Raw genomic sequence first — 24,972 nt, 5'->3', positions numbered from 1 at the left:
AAAGACAACATAGCGGATCCACTAACCAAAGGGTTAGCAAGAGAGTTAGTTGAGAATTCATCGAGAGAAATGGGACTTAAGCCTATTAAATAAGAGTTACCACAATGGCAACTCAACCTAGTTGACTGGAGATCCCAAGATCTAGGTTCAAAGGGACAATCGAGTTGTGAATAACTCAGAAGGATCACTAGGGAGTCTAACTCCTACCCATTTCTTTGATGAAATAGTGATATTTGCAGCATTTGAGGTTACATAAAATTTTAATGATTCTTATATCTAGGTAAACCTAGTGGAGTATGGCATGATACTTTTCATAAGAATCACCTATATGAGTGTGAACTGGGCCGATTCTATGAGAATTGTGAAGGGTTACAATTTTTTAGAGCACTCACGAAATACCAGGTTGTTCAAGGCCAAAATGAACTCAATAGTGAGAACTAAACTGTGTCTTGGGATATACTGTGTGAGTTCTATTGTCTTGGTTTAGACAAACGGCTGAACAGTTCAAGACATTATGAACTCAATAGGAGCCTTTGCCTTTCACTGGTAAGTCCCCCAGCCCTTGTTATTACTGTTTTCATTTCATACTTTTTTCTTTATAGCACCAAATCCGTAGGTTTTAGGGCCTCCTCCACCCAAAACCTTCAATGCCCCTTAGTTTCTTCGCTGTTCTTCCATTTCCCTGATGAACAATGAAGATCTGGGGCGGACCGAGCTCCAGATCTCCAAAAAATCACTTAGACCGAGCAAATCTTTAGTTTGTCCCAACCTTAGGAGGAACCGGGGTAGCAAAAAGGACTTGGCCGCTCGACCGGGCTAATCTCTGGTTCGCTTGGGCGACCGAGCTCCTTGGCTAACCTTTACGACCGAGGTGGTTTGGCACAATCCATGACCGAGCTCAAATCTAGCTCGTTTTGCGCGATCGCACTCCCACTTACAATTACCCTCCGTTTTCCTGCAGAGTCCAAAGGGACCAAAGACCAATTCTGAGGCTCTCAAGGACCGAGCAGCCATTAATTCCCAGCCTGTGCCAAACCACCTCAGTCGAGCTAAATTAGTTGGTCACATATAGGGAAATTCCGCTTCCTTGTGGACACACCTGCTGCCTTGGCCGCCTTCAGGGAAGAATACGGTATCCCGACAGATGTCCATTTAGAGCTCGCCGAGATGGAAACAACCCCTTGGGGCAAACTTGACCAACGCCCCTTTATCGTGCTGTCAGTAATTGAAGGAGGCCTCTGCTTCTCAGTCAACCCTTTGATGACTGAATTTTTGCGCCGCACCGGGCTAGCACCCACCCAAGTTTCGATCAATACTTACCGAATAATCAATGGCATGCACGAGCTAAACAACCGGTTAGGAACAAACTTAGGTTTAGCCGAGATACTACGACAATACACCCTTGGTCACACCGGCGACGGCCTGGCCTATTATTTAAAAATAAGACTGGGCAAAGAGAAAATAGTGACCGGCACCCCGGACAAGGACTTACATGATGACGACTTCTTCTAGGTGTCTGGCAATTATGAAACAGCCGACGTACCGGGCTGGTTCATCAGTAAGAACTTTGGTTCCACATGTAAGCCACGCTAATTTGCTTGGCTAATTCCCTGCCTTTAACATTCTGTACTTAACCATTTTTCCTATTTCTTTTGCAGCAATTCAAGCCTTGCAATCCAACTACCAATATCCCAACGTAGAGGCCATCCGGACCGTGCTCCGTTACAGCCACTGGGATTGTAACGAGTTGCTCGGCTACACTCCAACCTACAAATACTCAGCTCCATGCCGGAGCAAAGTTATAGACTTTCTCCGTGCTCCAACACCTCCTCCGGATCCAACTTTACTGGACGTGCCGCTAATCTGGCTGACCGAAGAACAAGAGATGGCAAAACGAAGCCGCTTCAAGAACCTCCTCACAGCAACCTCAGCCGAGATGCCAAGCATCACCACCCACTCTTAAGCTGCCGGACAATCCAACGGCCCCGTGGTCGCTTTGGCATCTCCAGGTGCCGGGCAACCCAGACAAGAAGTTCGCCGGGCTGGCAAAAGGCCTCGCGCAGACTCATCCGCCGAGCTGGTTGCCGAGCTAACCACCGAGCAACCCACCGTCACTGTCGACCCAGAACCACCGTGGCGACCGCAACTAAAGCACCGGGAAAAGGACATACTGGCTACCGCTTCCATCAAGGGCGACAAAGAGCACCTGTTCGCCTTTGACCTTTCCAAAGCCCTTCTCCTACCGAGCGACGTGGTCGGCAGCGACCACGTTTCTGACACCCGGTTGGTGAAATCGTCTGTTAAGTCCATGGCTAGGGTAAGTCTCAATCTTTCAATGAAAATTTTTTTACCAAGTGTTTGCACGGTTTCCTCTCTGATCAAACTTTCTTCTTGCAGGCCATCCAGAAGCAACATTTGGTCATGGAACGAATCCATCGACTGCGGCAGAAGGCAAATGACACTGCCAGCCAAGTCCAGAGTCTTCAAACCGAGCTCGGCTGAGCAAGATCTTCACTACAAATTGCCAATGCTGACAATAACAGGTTGCTCGGCCAGCTTGACGAAGCCGAGAAGAAGAGGGATGAGCTCCAGGCCGAGCTGGATACATTGAAGAAGTCAAGGGAAAAAGAACTTGAGGATGCCAATAACGCCGGCTTTAAGGAGGCCGAAGACAGCTACAAAAAGCAAGTCTTTGCCACCCAAGACATCTACTTTAAAGCTGGTTGGAAGTCTGCCTGTGCTCAGCTCGGTCAAGGTCCGGAGACCAACGTATTTACCTCTCCGCCGGCTGCTTTCCTGCCAGTGTACCTCGTGCCCTATGCCAACGACGTCTTCAGTGCGTTGCAAGCTGAGGTCGAGGAAGAGCTCGCCAAAGAAACCGAGGTCAATGCCGAGGAGGGAAGCAGCCAAGAGCAGCCCGGAGAAACTGAGACCGGTGTCCAAGAGCAAACAACGGTCAACCTGGAGGTAGCTGATTACGAATTCACTAATCTTTCCCCCCTTGTGTAGTTTTCTGTTTTCTTTCATTTTTTGCTTTGCACATGTAACTGGGCTCTCTGCCCCTCCTTTTGTATTTTTTTTTTTTTTCATTAATGAAAAAGATTTAGTTTCACCAAGTGTTTGCACGGTCCTAGAGCTGAATAACTTCAACCGGACAAAATATCTCAGCAAGACAAATTTCATTAATTAACTCATATAACCGGAATAAATCATCTCGGTAGTACACCTAGAGCTGAGCAAAACATCAAATCTTTCAACCGGAATAAACATCTCGGTTGAGAATACCTAAGTTGAACAAAACATCAACTCCTTCAACCGGAGTAAACATCTCGGTCGAGAATACCTTAGTTGAACAAAACATCAACTCTTTCAACCGGAGTAAACATCTCTGTTGAGAGTACCTAAGTTGAACAAAACATCAACTCTTTCAACCGATAAACATCTCGGTTGAGAGTACCTAAGTTGAATAAAACATTAACTCTTTCAACCGGAATAAACATCTCGGTCGAGAATACGCAAAACTTAAAGCAATAAAAAATGCTAAGGCAAAGATGAGTCACTTCTATATATTGACAAAAATGAATATTACATGAAGTGTAAGGCAAAAAATTCCTTTGCACAAAAAAGAGAGCAAAAGCTAGAAATAATACAACTTGAGGTTGGCTACATTCCATGGCCGGGGTATTCCTCTACCATCTAAGTCCTCCAAGTGATATGCCCCCTTGCTCGCCAGACCGGTTATCTTGTAGGGTCCTTCCCAATTTGCCCCAAGTTTGCCTTCGCCTAGCACCAGGGTATTGCCCATGACCTTCCGCAAGACCCAATCACCCATTTTGAACGGTCTGGGGTGCACGGTTTTGTTGTATTTCCTTGAAAGCTCCTGTTGGTAGGCGGCCACATGGATAAGAGCCTTTTCCCATCGTTCTTCCACTAGGTCCAATTCCAAGGCAATGGCTTCAGCATTCAGCTCGGGCTCAAAACTTTCACTTCTGAGGGTGGGCATACCAACTTCCAAAGGGATGACCGCCTCCATGCCATATGCCAAAGCAAAAGGAGTTTCCCCGGTAGATCGCCGCGGGGTTGTTCGGTATTCCCAAAGGACACTGGGGAGTTCCTCGGCCTACTTTCCTTTGGCTTTCTCAAGCCTCTTCTTCAGTCCATCAAGAATGGTCTTGTTCGAAGTCTCGGCTTGTCCGTTGGACTGTGGGTAAGCCAGAGTAGAGTTATAGAATTCAATCTTTAAATCTTCACAAAACCCTCTGAATATGCGACCGTCAAACTGGGTGCCGTTATCAGAGATCAGAATTTTGGGGATGCCAAACCGCGTGACCACGTTCTGCCAGACAAATCGCTTCACGTCTTTCTCCTTGATTGTTGCCAAAGGCTCCGCTTCAACCCATTTGGTGAAGTAGTCTGTGGCCGCGATGAAGAACTTCCGGTTGCCTGGTGCTGTTGGGAGTGGCCCCACTATATCTAGCCCCCACATCGCAAAGGGCCAAGGGCTAGTGAGGGGAAGGAGTTCTCTGGCCGGCTGGTGGATCTGGTGGGCAAATTTCTGGCATTTCTCACACTTGCGAACATATTTCTGGGCGTTGGCTTGCATGCACGGCTACCAGTAGCCTTGCGAAATAGCTCGGTAGGCCAAGGACCTGCCCCCTATATGACTGCCACAGATGCCCTCGTGTATCTCGCAAAGGAAGTCTTCCACGTTGCTAGGGTGCACACACTTCAGGTAGGGGCCGGTGAAAGACTTCTTGTATAAAGCGCCTGATGGAGAGAGCCAAAACCGCTCAGACTTCACCCGCACTTTATGCGCTTCTTTCTTGTCGGCTAGAAGGGTCCGTTCTCTGAGAAAGAGGGTTATGGGGTCCATCCAAGAAGGACCTAGCTCGGCGCAAAGTACTTCTGTCTGGCCGGCTTCCTTAATGCTGGGCCTTGGAAGGAATTCAATCAAAAGAGGGTTGGGAGATGTGCTGTCGAACATAGAAGCAATGCCGACCAACTCATCTGCGCGCCCGTTTTGTTCTCGGCCAATTTGTTGGACCCTGATCGCCTAAAATCGCTTGATGTGGTGTCTGACCAGAGCTTGGTACTTCATCATTTTGTCATCTTTTGCCTCGTAAACCCCAGAAACTTGGTTAACCATAAGCTGGGAATCACTGTAAACCATTAGTTCAGATGCTTGCATCTGAAGCACGCTCTTGAGACCGGCCAATAGCGCCTCGTACTCGGCCTCATTGTTGGATGCTGGGAAGCCAAGAGTGATAGAATGTTCTATAGTCAGTCCGTCTGGCGAAATCAGAACTATACCTAGCCCGGCACCGTGACGGTTCGAAGCTCCATCAACAAAAAGTTTCCACATTTCGTCGACAAAGAGCTTCCAACACTCTGAGGGGTCCTAAGAAGCTTGAAGGTTGATGGGATCACGGTTGCTCGGTTGTTCAGCTTTCGGTCCCGTGTTGAGCGGTTCCACTTCAGCCTTCCTTGGTGATTCGGCGCCAGACTCAGCAAGTTGATCCATAATGCTTAAGTCCGTAGGCGAATCGTCAGGTTGCGATATTATGCAGGCCGCAGGCTCCGTGCTGAGCAGTTTCATTTCTTTCCTCTTCGGTGATATGGTATCGGACAAAGCGGGTTGGTCAGTGATAGCCAACTCCGTCGTCGCATCACCGGGCTGTGGTATCGTATTAATTGAAGGGGCCTCGGCGGGGCGCGCAAGTTTCGCGCCGCCAATGCTGCCAAGCTGTGGTATTTCGATCGAGCTTGCATTCACCTCTTCATCTGCCACGACAATATCGACCGGGCATACTGGATGAGTTCCAGGTGAGAATTCAGCAACGAAGTCGGCCAGAGTCTGCGCTTTGATGGCTGTGCGCGGCTGGAACTTCACATCAAACTGTCCCAATTCGATCGCCCACTTAAGAATCCGACCGGAGAAGTCTGCCCGTTCGAACAAAGCTTTGAGAGGGAACTTGGTCAAGACGATGATGGTATGGGCATGGAAATAGTGTGGCAACTTCCTTGAAGCCATCATCAACGCTAACCCAAGTTTTTCCAGCGGCAAGTACCTCGACTCTGCCGATAGCAAGGTTTTGCTGACGTAGAAGATGGGTAGATGTTTGATTCCTTTCAACCGGACAAGCACTGCACTAACTGCATGCTGCGATACGGCCAGATAAAGGTAAAGTTCTTCTCTGGGTTTCGGTGTGACCAACAACGGCGCTGAGGACAAATACTTCTTGAGCTCGGCCAAAGCCCGGTCACACTCTTCATCCCATGAGAACTTTGATTTCAAGGCTTGAAAAAAAGGGCGGCAGCGATCTGATGACCGGCTTATAAATCGGTTAAGTGCGGCGGCCATTCCGGCCAGATGCTGCACATCCTTAGCCGAGCTAGGCTGTTTTAACTCTTGCACAGCTCGAGTTTGTGTAGGGTCTGCTTCGATACCTCGGTTCGTGACTAGGAAACCTACAAATTGTCCGGATCCTACGCCGAAGGCACACTTAGACGCATTCAGGTGTAGCTTGTGCTTTTTGAGAATGGCGAACATCTCGTCCAAATTGGACAAATGGTCTGCTTGATGCCAGCTCTTAACCACCATATCATCAATATAAGCCTCCATTGTTCGGCCTAACAGAGGAGCGAACATCTTGGTCACCATCCTTTGAAAAGTTACCCCGGCGTTCTTCAAACCAAAAGGCATGACTCGGTAGCAGAAAAGTCCCCTTGGTGTAGTAAACGAGGTGATCTCTCGGTCGGGCCCATGCATGGCAATCTGATGGTAGCCGCGGTAGGCGTCCAAGAAACTGAGCCTGTTATGTCCAGCCGTCAAGTCCACAAGCTGGTCTATTCTAGGCAGAGGGAAGCTGTCTTTCGGACAAGCTCGGTTGACGGTCTTGTAGTCAACGCAAACTCGCCACTTCCCATTCTTCTTGGGCACCACGACCGTGTTTGAAATCCACCGAGGGTAGTGCACTTCCTGAATTGCTCGCGCCTCAAGCAAGTTCTTCACTTCCTCGGCGTGATGCAGCGCCGATCTCCTTGTGCGTTGAATGACCGGCTTTGCTCCAGAGAAGACATTGAGATGATGGCATATAAAACTCGGATCGAGACCGGGCATGTCGTAAGGTGACCATGCGAAGACTTCGATGTTCGCCATCAAAAATTCAACCATGTCGGTCCTTTCTTGGGCTGTAAGGCTTGACCCGAGCAAGAAGAACTTGTCCGGATGCTCCGTATTAATGCGCACTTCCACCAATTCGTCGACAGCTTTGTCCTCGGCCTTGGTGCCCACATCGTCAAGGACTCCTCGGTCTTCCGGTCTCTCAATCATTTGAACGAAGCCTTTGGCAGCTCGGCTCCCGTTGACCGCCATGAAGCATTGCTTTGACATGACTTGATCACCCCAAACCTCCTCGATTGCCCCCATAACCGAGGGAAATCTCATCACCTGGTGGTAGGTTGACGCTACGGCTTGCATAGCGTGAAGCCATCCCCTTCCAAGGATCAAATTATAAGTGGATGACACCTGCAACACCCAGAACTCCACTTGTTTGACCACGGATCCCGCTTTGACCGGCAGGATAATCTTTCCCAAAGGCCACTTCAGTTGTGAGTTGAAACCAACCAGTGGCGAAGTTGCCGGGGCGAAATTTGTATCCCGGAGCTTGAGCTGTTTGAAAGCGTCGTAGTACATGATCTCGACCGAGCTTCCCTGATCGATCAAGATCCGTTTGACATCAAATTCTTTGAAGCGGAGTCTGAATGCACTTCAGATCTTTTGAGGAGAATTTGATCACTTCTTTCTCTTCGGTTTTCCCCCTCTTGATTGCAGGCTGAACCGACAAAGCTTCCCTCATGTGTTCTGCCTTCTTTATCATACCCTGGAGCTCGCATACGCGCGTTGGTTCCACTATGTCGTGGATGACATTAACAACCCCTTGTAGAGGTGCATCTCGGTCATTCGGTCCTCGCTGATCAACCGGAGCTTGATTGGCCTTCACGCCCCCATCAATGTAAAGGTCCAGGTGTCCGGTTGCGACTAGCTCTCCCAAGTGTTGCCTCAAAGGAAAACAGTCCTCTGTCCAGTGGCCTTGCTCTTGGTGAAACGTGCAACGGTACCTTGGATTGAAGCCCTTCTATCCGTCGCCTAACTTAACAGGAAACCGGACATACTCCTCGTCACGGATTTCACTAAGTATGCGATAGATTGGAATCTTAAAGACCGTGGTGATGCCTGTCCTTGCTTTCAACCTTCTGTTTGCATCGGCTACGTCATCCCGAGGGTAGTCATCTCAGTCATTCCGACGTCCCCTACCTCGATTTTTGCGATTAGTGCCACGGTCCGATTCCTCAACGCGGTCGCTGGATTGGCCGGATGTAGACACCCCATTTTTGACCGGCCTTAAGACTCAGACGTCACCAATTGAGCGCTTGGTGATGTTGCATATTGTGCTCGTTCAGAAGTCTCAGAGTCGCGGCCATGAGCCCTACCTCCGGATTTCCGAACCCTCTTCTGTGCCTTGTCTCGGTTTGCGAACCAGGCTCGATTTTCTTTGTTTCTTTTCCTGAGGGGAGGGAGAGGTCCCGTGGACCATCTCTCAGTGGCCGTGGGCTACGTTTTATGGTCGTAGGCCATTTTGCCCATTTTGGAGCCCAGTTCCCGATTTTCGGAGCCGTCAGGCCATGTGCCTCGGTTCGGGACCACTCAACCATCTCCATTCGCTCTGAATTTTGGCATACTTCCTTTTTACTCCCTTTTGAGGGACACTGAGGTCTGAGAGACCCACTTCGGGGTCGAATGCCACTTTCGGTGTTTAACAGGCAATTTTCGGGACCCCGAACTGCGTGTTTTGGCCCCCGAGCATTCGTTTTGCATCGGTTTTCGTTCATTTTTGGCAGGTACCTCTGTTTTATCACCGGGAAGGTCACTGGAGGGTGGGAGGCCAGCAATTATCTTAGCAACCAGTTATATTCCACTTTCGCCCTCCGACGCCTGTTTTTCTCACTTCCGAGCCAATGTTGAACACCTTGGGGCCACTTTCTTCAACCCCAAACCACATATTTGTGTTGTACACACATGGGAGGACCCTAAAAGTTTATGGCCGGGCAGAAACTCCAATTGAACCTTTTGAATCCCTTCTAAAAATGGCTTGTTCTCTCTCCTGTTTTAGAGTTTCCAAATTCGAACCACAGGGTTGTGATGAGGGGACCTGGGAGGCCACCTTTTTGTGGTGGCCGGCCACTAAAGCAAGTTGACCTTTTTGACCCCTAGCCGACCGGCTAGGGGGGGTGGTCGGCCGGCCACCTGCAACTCCAAAGGTGGCCGGCCATGATCCTCTCGATTGGCACTTTACAGCTGTATAGCTGTTGTTCCCCAGAAACATCTGTATCTGGGGGATATTTTGTGGGGGAAAGCCTTGGTCCTTTTCCCCCACCCTTTCCTTCCATGCTCCCCCTCCTTTTGGTCCTTATAACCATCCGCAAGCATTGGTATTGGAGGTTAGAAAAATTGGTCTTCAAGCTTGCATGCAAAGATCCTCCTCCATCTCTCTCATTTCCTTGAAAACCTCCAAGTCCAACACCACCATTTCTTCTACACCACCAACCCCCACCCTTCCACCCTCAATTCCAGAAGTTTGAAGGTGTTCCCCAAGGCCTGAGGAGCCACAAACTCAAGCCAAGAGGCAACAAAAGTCAAGCCTTCAAGGGTAAGTAGTATTTTTCCTTTTTTGAGCTTATTTTGGTATCTTCTCTTAGCCATACGTGCTTACTGATTTGAGCTCCGACCAAAACTGAAAAGGTCATTTTTTTGAGCTCATTTTCTTGTTTCACTAAGGGCTCAACCCTGTTTGAGCCCCCCATCTTGCACTTGCTTCAATATCTTCCTTGAATGCTGTTTTCTTGCATGCTTTGGCAGTCCATTATGCTTCCATTTTTGGTCATTTTACAGAGCTATAAATAGTCTTATTTTGGCCCATTCTTCATGTTTCATTAAGGGCCTTTGGCTGTTTGATGGATATTTAGTATACTTTGTGCTTTGGCCATCTTTTGGCCCATTTCTTGCATAAGAGCTTAGCCATATCTATATTTGTTTTTGGGGTTTTTACAGTTCTGTAAATATGCATATTTTTGGTCCCTCTTCAATGTTGTAGAAGGGAATTTTTCAGTTTGGGCTTTGCATATACCACTTGCTTCTTTGGCCATCTTTTGGCCCATTTTCTTGCATAAGAGCTTAGCCATATCTATGTTTGTTTTTGAGGTTTTTACAGTTCTGTAAAGTGGCTTAGTTTTGGCCCCTCTTCAATGTTGTTGAAGGGCCCTAACCTGTTTGGAGTCAGCAGCTGTGAGTTGCTTCATAATCTCATATTCAGGGCCATTTTTGCATACTAGTTTTGCCCTATTTACGCTTGCTGTTTGGCCATGATTTGTACTGGTAAAATGCTTATTTTGGGGCTTCCTTGCTTCTTTATTTTCATTCCATGTACCAATCATGCATGCTTTGTATAGCCGTAGTTCATTCTATGTGCCTAATTTTGCATTTCGGGAGAGATTCCATGCATCGGGTGTGCTTTCGCCTCGCTTCGGGGCTGTTTTCCCCCACATTTCGGTGCTGAAATCCCATTAGCATGTTTTCATATCATTTCCATGCTATTGCATTGCGTATGCCATTGCCTCGGTTTGCGTGCCCGTGTGCACGCATTTCGAGGCACTTCATTTTCATTCATCGGCCTCTTATGTGAGTGTGGCTGAGGCTCTCTCATGTTAGTGTAAGTCCATGTTGCATTCTATATGCCATTTTAGCCATATTGCATTGCGTATGCCATTGCCTCAGTTTGTGTGCCCGTGTGCACGCATTTCGAGGCACTTCATTTTCATCCATCGGCCTCTTATCATGTTAGTGTAAGCCCATATCATTTTTCATGTCATTTGCATTGCGTATGCCATTGCCTCGGTTTGCGTGCCCGTGTGCACGCATTTCGAGGCACTTCATTTTCATCCATCGGCCTCTTATGTGAGTGTGGCTGAGGCTCTCTCATATTAGTGTAAGCCCATATCATATTTCCATATCATTTGCGTTGCGTATGTCATTTTCTCAGTTTGCGTGCCCTTGTGCACGTATTTTGAGGCATCTCTTTTTTACAGCATAGTGCATACTAGGTTGTATCTTAGATCGCATTCTGTCATTTTCTCGGTTTACGTGCCTGTGTGCACGTATTTCGAGACATCTAATTTTCATAGCATTGTGCATACTAGGCTGTATCTTAGTTGCATTCATGCATATCATGCATATTGCATTGTGTTCGGGACAGAAGTTAGCCCGGGCACGGGAAACGAGGTGCGTTTCGTACTCCGAGTGACGGAACGTGTCTCCATCCCCAGTCACCGACACTCCAGATTATCCATGATGGAGTTAGGTCTGGTTGTGTCTACACGTGCATTCATTCTATATTGAGTTGCACATTTCGACTCCTCGGCCATCATGCATCGATATGCGTGATTGGTGGCACGAGGATCGAGGAATGCATATATTTGTGAAAATACATTGCTATGCCCCTTTCCTGCTCTCTGTTACAGCAAAATGAAGAATTAGCAACTTTTCGGGGCTTGGCACGCTTTTCAAGAACAGGTGCAAACAGAGGCTAATTGGGACATCCCAATGGATTTCCGCGCAAAGTAGCCTAAATATACATCATTCATCAAAAGCAAGGCAGTCCCTGGCTTGCACGCCAGTTTTACAGTTTTTTTAGTTAATTTGATTAATTAGGAATTTCTATATTATTTGGACTGTAATATTTGGACTGTACTATTCTTTCATTTAGGACTGTATTATTTATTCGGACCCTCTGCGCGAGGGCATAATTGTAATAAGTGTGCGTGCGTGTGTTGTATGTCTTCCAACCCCACGTCTTTCTCCCTTTTATTTATCCGCTTATGATGGTTAGATTAGGGCATATTTCAATTAGCATACAGTATGACAGCATGTTTGCATCATTCATCCGTTTTGCATGCACCGGGCTCGGCGCATCATACTAATTGCATTGTATTTTCAATTTCAAATTGAATACATGTTAGTTGTAGCATTCCATATGCCATGTTTAGAATAGCCGAGCCTACTATAGTTTGCATTCTTGCATGTGTTGCATTAGGCATTTCTGTATATTTAGGATTCATGCATGATTCCTAATGGGTTTTTATTTTGGCTTGGAGTACTCGGTGAGTTTTATGCTTTAGCATCCTTGCATGCGTGTGAGTGACTGCCATGAATAGCATGCTTACCATGAGGCTATATGCTTATGTGATATATCTGCCTGAATACTTGTGGGTGAAGGTTGGGTTATCTGAATTGGAACAATTCATCAAATGTGTGTTTTAAGCCCACTAGATAGTGGCAAAACCATCTTTTCTAAGCCTACCCGAGGGTGGCAAATTCACGTCTTAGCCTACTTGCGAGTAGCACCATCAAACCGTTTTCAAATAAACAAACATGAAATGTTTTGTTCCAATCCAGGCGATCCAGTCTATACTTGTATGCTGTGAGCATCACATAGTAAATCTAGGCTAATAACCGGAATAAGGACACACAAAGTTTTCAAAAATAGATATCATGGTTAGTAGAGGCCGATCTTTGATTGGGCGAGCGGGGGTGCTCACGAAGTGACCTTCCCCAATCGTACCCAAGTTCCCGAGCCGAGGCAACTTTGGTGATGACGGACACGTGGCCTTAGGCACCGAGTCAGGGTTTCCTAAATTTCTCAAAATAAAATATTTAGGTGGCGACTCTGTATCTGGCAAAGCAGTCCATGTTTGGCATTTCTTTCAAAAATCTGTTTTTTTCTCAAAACGATTTGCCGGATTTGGACTATTTGGTTCAGACTTAGAACCGTGACAAATTTGAGAGTCCTGAGCTGTAGTGACCCCAAAATGAACGGAATGGGAGCTCGTTCCTCCCGGGGCGTTCGGGGACGTCTACACCGGACTCCTGCCCGACCGCGTGCACTTTGCCAGCTGACCTCTTGTCCGCCACTACTGGAGTTGTTTTCGCGTTAGATGCCGACGCATCATCCTCTACACGGATGTGCTCATTGATGCGTTGCATTAGCTGGCCCATAGATGTCGGCTGGTGCATGGTAAGCGAGTCCCGCAGTCTATGTCCGACCGAGAGACCTCGCTTGTATTGTGTGATTGCAAGGTTGACTGGGCAATCCAAAATCTCGTTGAAGGTCTCCCAATATCTGGAGTTGTATGCCTTCAATGTGTCGCACGGCTCCATTTTGACACTTAGTAGGTGGTCAACTTCCTTTGGTGTTTTCGTGTTGGTTTTGAAGCGCGTCACAAAGGCCTCGGCCAACTAATGCCACCTTTCTATGCTCCCCTCCGGTAACCTCTTGAACTATTTCAAGCCCAATTCGCCTAAACTTGACGGGAAGATAAGGCACATAAGAGCGTCATTCCGCCTATGTCCGGCCATGACCTGTCGGAAGTGGCTTACATGCATGTAGGGATCGGTTTTTCCGTCGTAGAGTGTGAATTTAGGCTGGTGGAAGCCTGTCGGAAGCGGTGTCGTTTCTATCTCCAAGGAGAAAGGGGTGGCGCTCAGCCTCGCTAAGTCTGTATCTAAAAGGAGAGGTGCAGCCAGGCGGGGTGGAGGCATTCCGACCTCTTCACTGGCGTGAACCCCATAGGATAGCCGTTGGAAAGCAGGCACCCTCTGAGCCTCCCGCCGGCGAGCCCGTTCCTTCAAGACTACCCGCAAATCCTCTGAATGGACAGAGTAAGAATACCTCGATGTCGTCACCGGACGTGAGGGTCGGTAGGTACTATCTTGAGCGCTGGATTTCTCTTCGTGCGCGTCGGAATCTCCAACCTTGTAACTTCTGGTGACTGAGATGGACGGAGTACGCTGCTGGCTCTGACTGCTTGAACGACGTGACTGGGTGCGCTCACTGTGGTCGCCCACTCCAGCTACACCCTTTCCTTTGATTTGCCGCTTAAGATCCTCCATCTCCGCTGCCATTCGCCGGATGACGGCATCTTGATCCCTAAGCTTGTGTTCCAGTCGTCTGGCGTGCGATTCTCTCCGCCGCCGATGACCGTTTGGACTCCGTGAATGACCATAACTTCTTCCGCGCTTATCCCGCGCGTCTCTTGATTGTCCTCTTGGAGAAGTCTCCAGGTCCGCCATCGGAGGAACGATGGTGGGATGCCCTTCTCTCCGTCTGCTCGACTCCGGGGTAACTCCGTCGACAGCAGACAGCAAAATCTCTTCGTTGTTTGCCATGGATGGTCATCAAACGAGCCTGGAAGACAAGGTTTTGTCTGCAAACTTCCCACAGATGGCGCCAATTGTGCGGGGAGCAAATATTCAGGCAAGCCCGCACTCCTTGCTTCCAAGCTTCGTTTCTATCCGATCACCTGCGTGCTCAACAGTAGTGAGCTACCCGGCGGTGTGTGGCTGGAAAACCCCTCCGACGATCAAGTTAGCACACACCTGAGGATAGAGAGAGTGAGGAGAGAGTTGAGTGTAAGTATTTTTCTTACCCAATGTTCGTCTGTCCAGCATGGGGGGCGCAGACTTGCTTATGTACCTTTTGCGCCCCAAATTTACTCCTAGTGATCTCTCGACACGTGGTTCTGCTATCCCATCTGTCAGCACAAATCTTGCTGAACATCACCTAACCCGACTGCCAGCCCACTATATTGAGAGCTCGGCAGCCAGGTTGTAGCATCTCGGCTGTCAACGGCCATGCTGCGTTTCATGCCCAGGTGCCCCCAACAACCGAGCTCCTTTCCAGCCATGCTCAACTGCATTCCGGCGAAGCCAAGCTTGAGATTGGTCATACCGGTCAACCAAAGTCCTTCCTGCCAAGCTTCAGGTATGAGCCTTCACGCCGAGCTATGGATGCGTGCTTTCCAACCGTGCAACGCATAAACCGTGGAACCCCTACTTGATCGGCCTCTACGCCGACAAGGTGAATTAGCCCGGTTCCATATGCCCTTGCTATTGCCGAGCAAAAAATCACTTCTGGGTAGACCCGGGATACCACGGCCCAAATGTGTTCGGCCCACAATTTGCCTGGTATTACCATGGCCCAATCCAGACCATATTTTTCCCTCTCAATGTACTATATTAGTTACTTCTCATAAAATATTTAAAGTGACTTTTTGAAGTACTGATTCGTACTAGACTTTATGTTCATCCCACGTTGTTAATCCTTTTTCAAGTACATGTTGATAATTGATACAAGATCAATGATCTTCTTTACATGTTGGCCATGAGTCTTTATTTGTTGGCGGAACGCCATTGTTGTAAAGAGAGTTGCCTTTCTTTTATGTAATAGTGTAAGCTTGCGGGCAATTTATTTAATTGTAATTTATGTTGCATTTCAATTTAGTTATATGATTGAGGAAATATTTATGTATTTGTGGATGTTAGTGGATTTCATTTTCTTATTATATTAATGAAAATGGACTTTAACGATGGATATGGTAATGTTAATCGGGTAATAAAAAGTGGAGCATGACAATTTGGTATCAGAGCGAGTTAGGTTTGAATATTTTGGGCTTGTGGGAAGTGATTTTTACAATAACAGGTTTGCTACGTGTGGTGAGGACGTTGCATATAATTAGGATAAGTGTTAGGACTTATGTGTTGCATTTATGTGAGCATGGGGTTAAGTTTCCTAGATAGTACTTGTAGCCGGTGAACTTGTTTTGAGGTCTTGTTGGAAACACGCTTGATCAACGTGGTTTCTGATGAAAATTCCTTCAGAATTTCGAAACGAGTAACTATCTTTGTGGACTTGATTCGTTTATGTGATTAAGTGTTTAAATTGTTATGTATAATAGGATTGCGAGATTTGGGTGAAGTGTATCTTGTAATTTAGAGGTGGTAAGTGTGTACCTCACGGAAGGCCATTGTGTTATGCACTAAGTTTTTTATTTTTGGTTTTCTAGGATGTCTACACGAGGGAATAGAGAACGAATTGGGAATCTGGGTGTCGGTTAAGGCACATCGGTTCCTTTAGTCCCTGCCGTTGTAGTATCAGTTGTCAACATGAAAGTTGCACCTGAGATTGTGAGAGTGGTACAAGATGCTCTAGCTCGCAATGAGGGTGACAATGGGCATATTCTCAAGCTTACTAAAGAGTTTCTTTACTCCAATCCACCTGGAGTTTTTAGGGGAGGCTAAACCACTAGAGGCAAATGATTGGTTGGAACAGATTACTAAGACTCTTGATAGGTTTAAAGTCAAAGATGAGGGGTTGAGGGTTTCTTTGGTGAGTTTCCAATTGAAGGGAAACGTGGGTTATTAGTGGAAGTATGCTAAGAACACTATAAGTAACACATGGGTTGCTTTCACAGAAGCCTTTTTGGCCAAGTATTTCCCTCATTATGTTCGGTAAAGGTTGCAAGAACAATTTGTTGAGCTGCGTCAGGATGCAACTCCTTTGGCATAGTTTGAGATGCGATTCACTAGTTTGTGTATGTTCACTCCAAAGTTGGTAGTAACGAAGGAGCGTCGTTGTTATGAGTTTGAGAGACGATTGCGTGGTGATATCCGAGAGAAGGTAGTCAGATGTATGTTGAAGAATTACTATGCTCTAGTTGAGATGGCAGCTCATGTATAGGCCATGGTTGTGAGTGTTGGTTAGGTTAAGAAGGAGGCCATTTCGATAACTTTTACTGTTCATAAGCACTCTAGGCTCAATAAGAGTTGGGGGCGAGCCCATGCTCAATTCCAAGCTCAGTCTTTGTCTTCATCGGAGGTTTTAAACTCGTCCGTTGAGAGGTTCAGGCTTCAAATTAGTCACATGGAGTCTACTATTTGTTTCTATTGTGGTCATCTAGGCCATGTTAGACGTTTGTGCCCTGCACATGTGAATTCTTTGGTGTCTTGGAAACCAATCGGACTTAGTCTCATTAGTCCAATCGGGGTCGATATTGATACTAGACCCAAGCAGGCCAAGCTTCGAGAGCCTCGTGAGGATCAACTTTTCAGTTAACACAGTAGTGTTACCCTTGAGAGGGGCTTTGAATTAGTGTCTAGTGATATAATATCTGGGAAAGAAAATTTGTGCTGTTGATAGCTGTGCGGTTGGATTTGAGGCATCGTAACTATATGTTGTAGGTATATGTTATTGTTTGTTTATCCTCATGTATTAGGGGCACATATTGAATATTGAACTTTCTTTTATGTATGTAATGAGAAGTTGTTAACGGGATCAATAATCCTAGTGTTATTGTCTATCTGTTGTTAATTTAAGAGATGGTTATGTGATGGCCTGTGAGCCTTGTTTTGTTTGGAAGTTGTTTGTTGAGAAGAGAAAATCAGTGTGTATTGTGTTTGGTGAGGTGGTATTGTAAGGGCCGAGTTATAAGACTTTGAATAGGTTGAGTCTAAAGGAATATATGATTTTAGAGTCTTGTGGAATTTGTGACGTTATACGAGAATGTTTTAATGGAGTGTGGGATTTGTATATCGGAGTAGTGAAAATTATGCTTGTGTGTTATTTAGTGTTTGGTTTAGTTGGTTAGTGAGTTCATTGTGATCTTATCGATCCTGATAAGGGTAGTGTCATGTTGTGGTTTGTTGTGAGTTGGTAGTTATGTGTGGATGAAATAGGTTTGTGGTATTCAAGTGTTGAGTGATATTATTTATGTAGAGGTTATGAGCGTGAGGAGAACTTAATGGTAAGATGTTAGACATATTCCATGGGAAAAAGTACGATTTGTGTTATCGGATAACAAGTGTAGCCTTGGTGAAGATTGTTTTGTGTATCCAGGATTGTGTGATCTCTGTTGACCTTGTCGGTCTTGTGTTCGCGATGTAAGGATATGCTTGACATATAGGCACATGAGTGGTGATTTCCTTGGGGACAATAGTAGTGTGGTCTAATCTTAAGGAATTCGAGGTGATTCAAGGAATATAAGAGATTGTGTGTGGAACGTCATTTTGGAGAATAGGGTGTCGGATGACATGTTGGTGTTTGGTACCTGGTAGGGAGTTTTTTCGAGTTAGCTGTCTGATAGTTAACATCGGGGTTTGGTTGGCAAGTAGTCACCTTGGGAATAGCTTGGGCTTGTGTAGGAGGGTCGAAAGATTTTGGATGCCTTAGAATGGTTTTGTGAGCATTGGGCCTTGTGTATGTGGTTATGAATCTTATGTGAAACCCGTCAAGAGTTAGGGAAAAATTTCCTAGTTGGAATAACGTATTGTGAACTTTTGTTTTACGTGCGCTTCATTGTGTTGATAGCACCATTGTTATATATATTAATTATTATTATAGAAGTGTTGCATAAATGTTTGTTGTGGCATCACTATAAGAGTGATGGGTGTTGTTGGGTGACGACGAAGGTTCACCAGTTGTGTTGTTAAAAAGGATTGGAAAATGAAATTTTCCTAGTGGTATGGCCTCAAATGTCTTTGTTACATGGAAATGTTACATATTTAATTTAATTGGTAATGAGGAATTTCAATGAGTAGTTTTTGTGCAACTAAATTGTGGATGATTATGTGTTATGAGTAACACCTTGTTTTTGAAAAAAGAAAAAAAAAATTGTTTACAAAACTCTAGAGTTCTATATGGAGAAATGTGGAAAATACATTTCAGTTGTGGACAGTGCAAGTTGAACACCCTTTGAGAAATATTTTATATGCGAGAGATTGATTTTTAAAGAGTTGAGAAAAAGAAGAAATTTCGCTTATAATAAAGTTGTGTTATTATTTTGATGATTGGGTTGTATAGTGATTTAGCTTGAGTTGCTAATCATGGGTTTGGGTATTTGGTTTTGAGGAGTGTTTTGACATTGTTGAGACTTGCTATGCCGAGGTATTATTTTTTGACCGTGTTTTGCTATAAGTTCTTTCCTTTTGTGTGAGTTTATTGAGAATTTTGTTGTGAGCATTTTCTTATGCATTGGGAGTGTTATGCGTGTTGTGGTGGTTGAGGGTTGGTTGTTGTAGTTCTTGTCTCATAAACCCAACGAGTATTGTGGGTCGAGGAGGCATCCGTGATCTCTTACTTGCGTTTTGTCAATTTGGTGTCTTTGCGGCCCCAAAGTGTTGAGTCGGGATCTGAGAATTTATCCTTGGTATGGATCTAGTCTTGAGTTGAGGGTTGTGCTTCCGGTTATGATTGAATTGACTTTTGTTTCGACCTTATCATTAATTTTGAGGACAAAATTCCCTAAAGTCGAGAGATTGTGACAACTTGAAAGTTTTGTTCTTCATCGCTCAAGCGGTCTCGCGGGTCATCCAATACTTTTGCAGGTCTGAACTTTTGGGAGTTCAAATTTTGTGCTCGAGCGAAAGTTTCATCGCTCGAGCTGTCTTATGTCTCTAACGCTTGAGCGCAAATTTCATCGTTCAAGCAGTCTATTCTAGATCAGCACTTCAAAAAGTCACTTTTTGGTCAATCTAGATCATTTTTCTCTCTTTCTTCTGCCATTTTTTAGGGTTTCAAACTTTCAAGCCTGGTTTTCATCTGTTTTCACTCATTTTCTACCCTTAGTTCCATATACCAAAACGTAGCGCACAAAGAGAGCTTTATAGTAATCTAAGCGGATCGTGTTTTCGTCAAAATTAGATTTTCAGGCTTTCTCCTCTTCTTGCTAGAAGTAGGGATTTCTTTGCTCCTGCTTAATACTTCCTTATAAATAGACACATGGCATATTTCTCTTGCATAAAAAGTACGATTTGGTTATGTGATTTCAAATTTATGTAAAGGGGTTTTGGGTTTGAGTTGTGAAAAGTGAAATTGTATGTTTTTGGGAGGTTTTGGTATAATGGAAGGTAGTCTATCTTGTTTATGTTATGAATGGAGGAAAAATCCTAATTTTTATTATTAAAGGTTTGATGAAATGAAAAGGGAAATAGTTGAGTAATAGTTATGTTGTGCATTATGTGGATTGTATTAATGTAGTGATTGCTAAAAAGGAAGTTAATCGAGATATTGAGATTGTTTTGAGAAATATATGTTGAGTTGAATTGAATTGAGTTGGGTTGTTTATGGGTTCAGGATTATTAAAGAAAGAAAAATGAATTTTTGGAACATGGTTGGAATATTATGAATTGGGAAAACAAGGAAATTGATTTTGAAAAGAAAATGAAATTATAACTCTTTGTAAATTGAGAATAAACGGGGGATTAGTCGTTTGAACATTTGATATATGTTATTGTTGTTGTTGAGCTTATGTCCCATACGTGTTGGATGGTTGTAGTAATGTTTAATCAAATACAAGTGCTTAGAGGTTTTGTCGTTGGTCATCGGTGGAGGATGACATTGATATGTAGAATAGATTATGTGTATGTATTGCACTTGTGTTATCATACTTTTAGCATGTCGTGATGGTTAGTAACGTATACTGTGCTGAGAATAAGAGATACCATTACCTTCCAGCTAGCGCTTGGAGAATTGACTGCGCTTAAAATGAGAGGTACCACTACCTTCTAGTTAGTGCCTGGGGAACTTGGCAGAGATACAATTCCCTTCCAGCTTGTGTCTGATAAATTAGCGTTTCGTTGTAGAAAGATGTATCCTTGACTTACCGTGCTTGAGGCAGGTAGAGCATAGGTTGGGGTTTCAGTGTTGAATTTGTTTATCTGTGTATATTATATGTGGTAGTGATTTGGTTGATAAGGTTGGGTTGTCTCATATGATTGTGTAGCAGTCTTGACATGTATGTTATTTTCTTTTCGTGTTAAAAGTATCGTATGTACATTTGTGTGTCAAACATGTTGTAAAAATGTTTTATTACCCTTTGGTTTAGGGCTTGGAAATGTGGTTCATGTATTAATAATGGGTGTATGTAATGGGTAGGAAATGCAAGGAATGACAGATAATTAGCTTTTGTGAACACGTTATCGAAATGCGTTATTAATATATATTCTTTATGAAATGGATAATGTAAGAGAAGAAAGAGAGAGCGCTATGTATGTTGAGCAAATTGGACGATTTTTGAAAAAAAATTAATATATAAGTATGCTTTGATTATAAACTGTCACATTATTTGTATTGTATGATATGAAACATTCATAATCATAACTATATATATGTTGTTATTGTTTAAGATTATATTGGGATCCCTACTGAGCTTTATAGTCATCCTACGTTACTAATTATTTTTCAAGTACAAGTTGATAAGTGATACAAGATCGGTGATCTTTCTTACGTGTTGGCCATGGGGCCTTTATTTGTTGGCGGAATGTCGTTGTTGTAAAGAGAGTTGAACCTTTTCTCTTTTATGTAATAGTGTAAGCTTATGGAGAATTTATTTAATGGTAATTCATGTTGCATTTCAATTTGTTTATACGATTAAGAAAAATCTTTATGTATTTATAGATATCAATAGATTTCATTTCTGTATTGTATTAATGAAAATGGACTTTAAAGATGGATATGGTAATGTTAACCGGGTAATAAAAAGTGAGGCGTGACAATTATACAATTTTTAAATTAGACTTTTTAATAATTTTCTCAATAAAAATTATAAAAGGACATATTTATTATTTTTGACTCACAAGAAGTAATTTATACTTTAAATAAATATTAAAAAAATATATTGATAATTTAACCAAATATTTTTATTTTAGTGAGTGGTCGGCTTCATAAACAGTTTGTAGGAAAACATGCAGGCAAGTGGCGACAGATAAGGGGCGAGCAAACTCAACAAACAAACCATCGAAGGGTCCCACGTTATATATCTGATTTAGGTAGCTGTCAACTTCATAACTGTCGTTAAAATGTACCCTTTCTTGCTATTGCAGAAATAAAGATGGATTGTTTTGTTTTTGTTATTATTATCAACCAAAAAAAAAAAAAAAAAAAAATCAAACATAGTTGAAGCCCTTGTAAGGCCACATAGTTCCCTCCTCCACTTTGTACTCATCAACCCACACCACTGATTCATGAACACCCCCACCCCCAATGTACTTGCTCTTTTGAGTCCTCTATTTTAGAATGGGTTATTTATAAAATATCATTTAAATTATTGAGGAGTATTATTTTATTAAATTATAAAAATATATAAATGAATTTATTAAATTATTAAAAGTATTATTTTATTTTCTGAATTATAAAAGCGTACAAATTGAACCTCTCAACGGAAAGATTCAAAGTAAAACACTCTAATTGTTTAGGGGTCCATTTATATGCTTTTATAATTTAGAGAGTTTACGTGTAAATAATCCATAAAGAATTTATAGAGACAAAAATATTTAAGATCTTTTTTTAAAAAAAAATAGGTAAGTTATATTGATTTATCGAGATTTAAAAAAATATAATAAGTTGCATGATTTTCACATAATTTCATTAAGTTCTTTTAAAATTTCAATTCATATAACATTTAACTCCATTTTTATTAATAGTTTATTAGTTATATGGATTATAAAAAAAATAATATCTCTTTTACATGAAATGCATACTTTAAGTTGTTTATTTTTGTATTTTCATACTGTTTATATTAGTTTTGGTCTATTTAACTTTACTAAAAGTGAGGTAAGTGTAATTATGTCAAAATTGTAGGTCTTATTATATTTTTTTCAAACTTTAGGAGAGGAAGTCAGTGTAACTTATTATTTTTTTAATTTGATTCATAATGATATAATATAAAAGATGTCAACTTTTGATTTGTTATACATTTCATCATATAAATTCAACTCACATCATTATAAGTAAATTTGTGAATTCAAAGTTTCTAACACTTCTCTTATTGATATGTTGGATGCACAAATATACACTATCGGTGTAATTATACATTCTCTAAATTTTTTTTTTAAATATAAGCAATTCTATAGTTTTAATATAATTATATTAATCTCACTTTTTTTTTTTATTATTAATGTGTTAGATATACCTACAATACATATGATATAACTTTCTTAAATATAATAAGACTAAAATATTAAAATGTTACACTTATTACTCATTTTTTTGTTATTTATTTTTTATTTTTCATTTTTTTAACTCTCATCACTTACAAATTATTATTCATAGTGAGTAATTTTTGTAGTAGGGTACTACAAACCTACCATGCTCCTGCCCTGCCCTACCTTGTTTCCATTGTTATTTCTAATAATAAAAAGATTAGGGCGTTAACTTTTACTAAATTCCCTTTATAAATTTTAGTTTTAATTTGTCAAATTTAACAATAAGACCAAGAGGGTCGAGATATGGCGTGTTGTTGTTGGTGATCGTGGTTGCCATGGATGGTGGGGGTGGAAGCAACAGATGAGAGAGATTAAGCAAAGTGGGAGAACATGGGGGTGGCGCTGGTACTGGTTGTGGTGGAATTCAGTAGGGTCGTGGTGGTCGGCAACTGAGATGGGTAGGAGAGGAATGAATGGAGGGAGAAAATGGTGATTGTTCAATGTGAGAGAGAGAGAGAGAGGAATAAATTATATATATATATATTTTAATTATTTATCAATTTTTACTTCTTATGTAACTAAATTTTTTTTCCTTCATGTTTTTGTAATTTTTCCATTAAACTCTATTTTATAAATTTTCATTTAAAAAAAATATTTTTCAATTTTTTAAAAAATGTTAATTTAACAACAAAATGAGAACAATACAAGCATTTCCACCATTTTTGTTGTTTTCAAATAAAAAAATATATATAAGAAGAAGAAGAAAATTAGGAAAAAAATATATAAAAACTAAGAATAACATCCATCAAATAAAAAGAGAGCACATGAAAATGACAATATTATCCACATGAAAAATAAAAATAAAAATAATTGTCTTTTTCATATTTTAAGGGTGGTTGAGAACTTGAGATTGCTTATGACTTTCTTATCCTCATATCCATGCTCGGCGGTTGAAGCAATCTAAAGACTTTCTTGTTAATTGATTAAAACCTTAACCAACTTTAATTTTGGATAATTATCAATCAGTTCTATTAAATTTATTTTGGCAATTGAATTAAAAGTCAATTTTTAGTTTTCTAGTCTTTTTTAGTTTCATCGTCTCTATTATATATATATGTATATATATTCCAAGAAAACACCAAAATCATCAAAAAATTGACTTTTAACCCACTTCCTAAAATATGTCTAAGTTAAACTTATTTACTCACAGGTCTTGACTGATAAATTTATCTCAAAAATAGGATTTATTGATAATTTATCCTAATTTGGGTGAATGTTTAATCTGGCCTGATAAATTTATCTCAGAAATAAGATCTTTTGATGTTCAACCAAAGCAGGCAGATATCTTGACCGATGCCGACTGCTTCATCTAGGAGAAAAGAATTATGCTCTCCTCCCAAATCCCATTTGCAAACAAACATAATATACCAAGTTGGTAAAGTTGCTTAAAAACTTATAATTCACCCGATCCATTTTAAATAGACATATTCCAATATTAGGGATTAATAAAAAAATTAATTAAAACATTAGGGTTCCCATCCTAAAAAAAGAAAAAAATATTCATTACAGTTAACTCGATTAGGTGTTTCTTAAAACATTAGTGATAATTTTTGTCCAAGAAAAAAATGATTCCTTCTTTTTATTTATGCATAAATTTTGATGTCTTTGTGATGATTCTAGTCCAATATTAATTTTTTGGGAGCTTTTTTGATAAATCATCTTTCTAAGAGTTTTATTCCATCTAACTCATATTGTTTTTGACTATTTATTAGGTCCTATTTGAGATAAGAAGACCAAAACATCCTCAATCTCTCCTACCCTCTATTAATGTTGATTGTTCCCATGCATCAAGATGTTGACTATCATTATATTTATATTAATTTGAAATGAATTTTTGTCATTGTATTGCCAATTACATTATGTAAATATTCACATCATGCAATTGAAATGAATATTCACGTTAATTTGAAATAAATTTTTGTCATTGTGTTGTTAATTACATGATGTGAATATTCATACTAAAACATACGAATGTGAACGTTCACATCACTATGTTAGATGAGAGAAAATGTTCACATGTTGTGAATATTCACATCACTACA

The sequence above is a fragment of the Camellia sinensis genome, chromosome 11 (assembly GCF_055761805.1).
Source record: "Camellia sinensis isolate YWXY chromosome 11, ASM5576180v1, whole genome shotgun sequence".
NCBI classification, from domain to species: Eukaryota; Viridiplantae; Streptophyta; class Magnoliopsida; order Ericales; family Theaceae; genus Camellia; species Camellia sinensis.
This window is presented reverse-complemented; position numbering follows the sequence as displayed.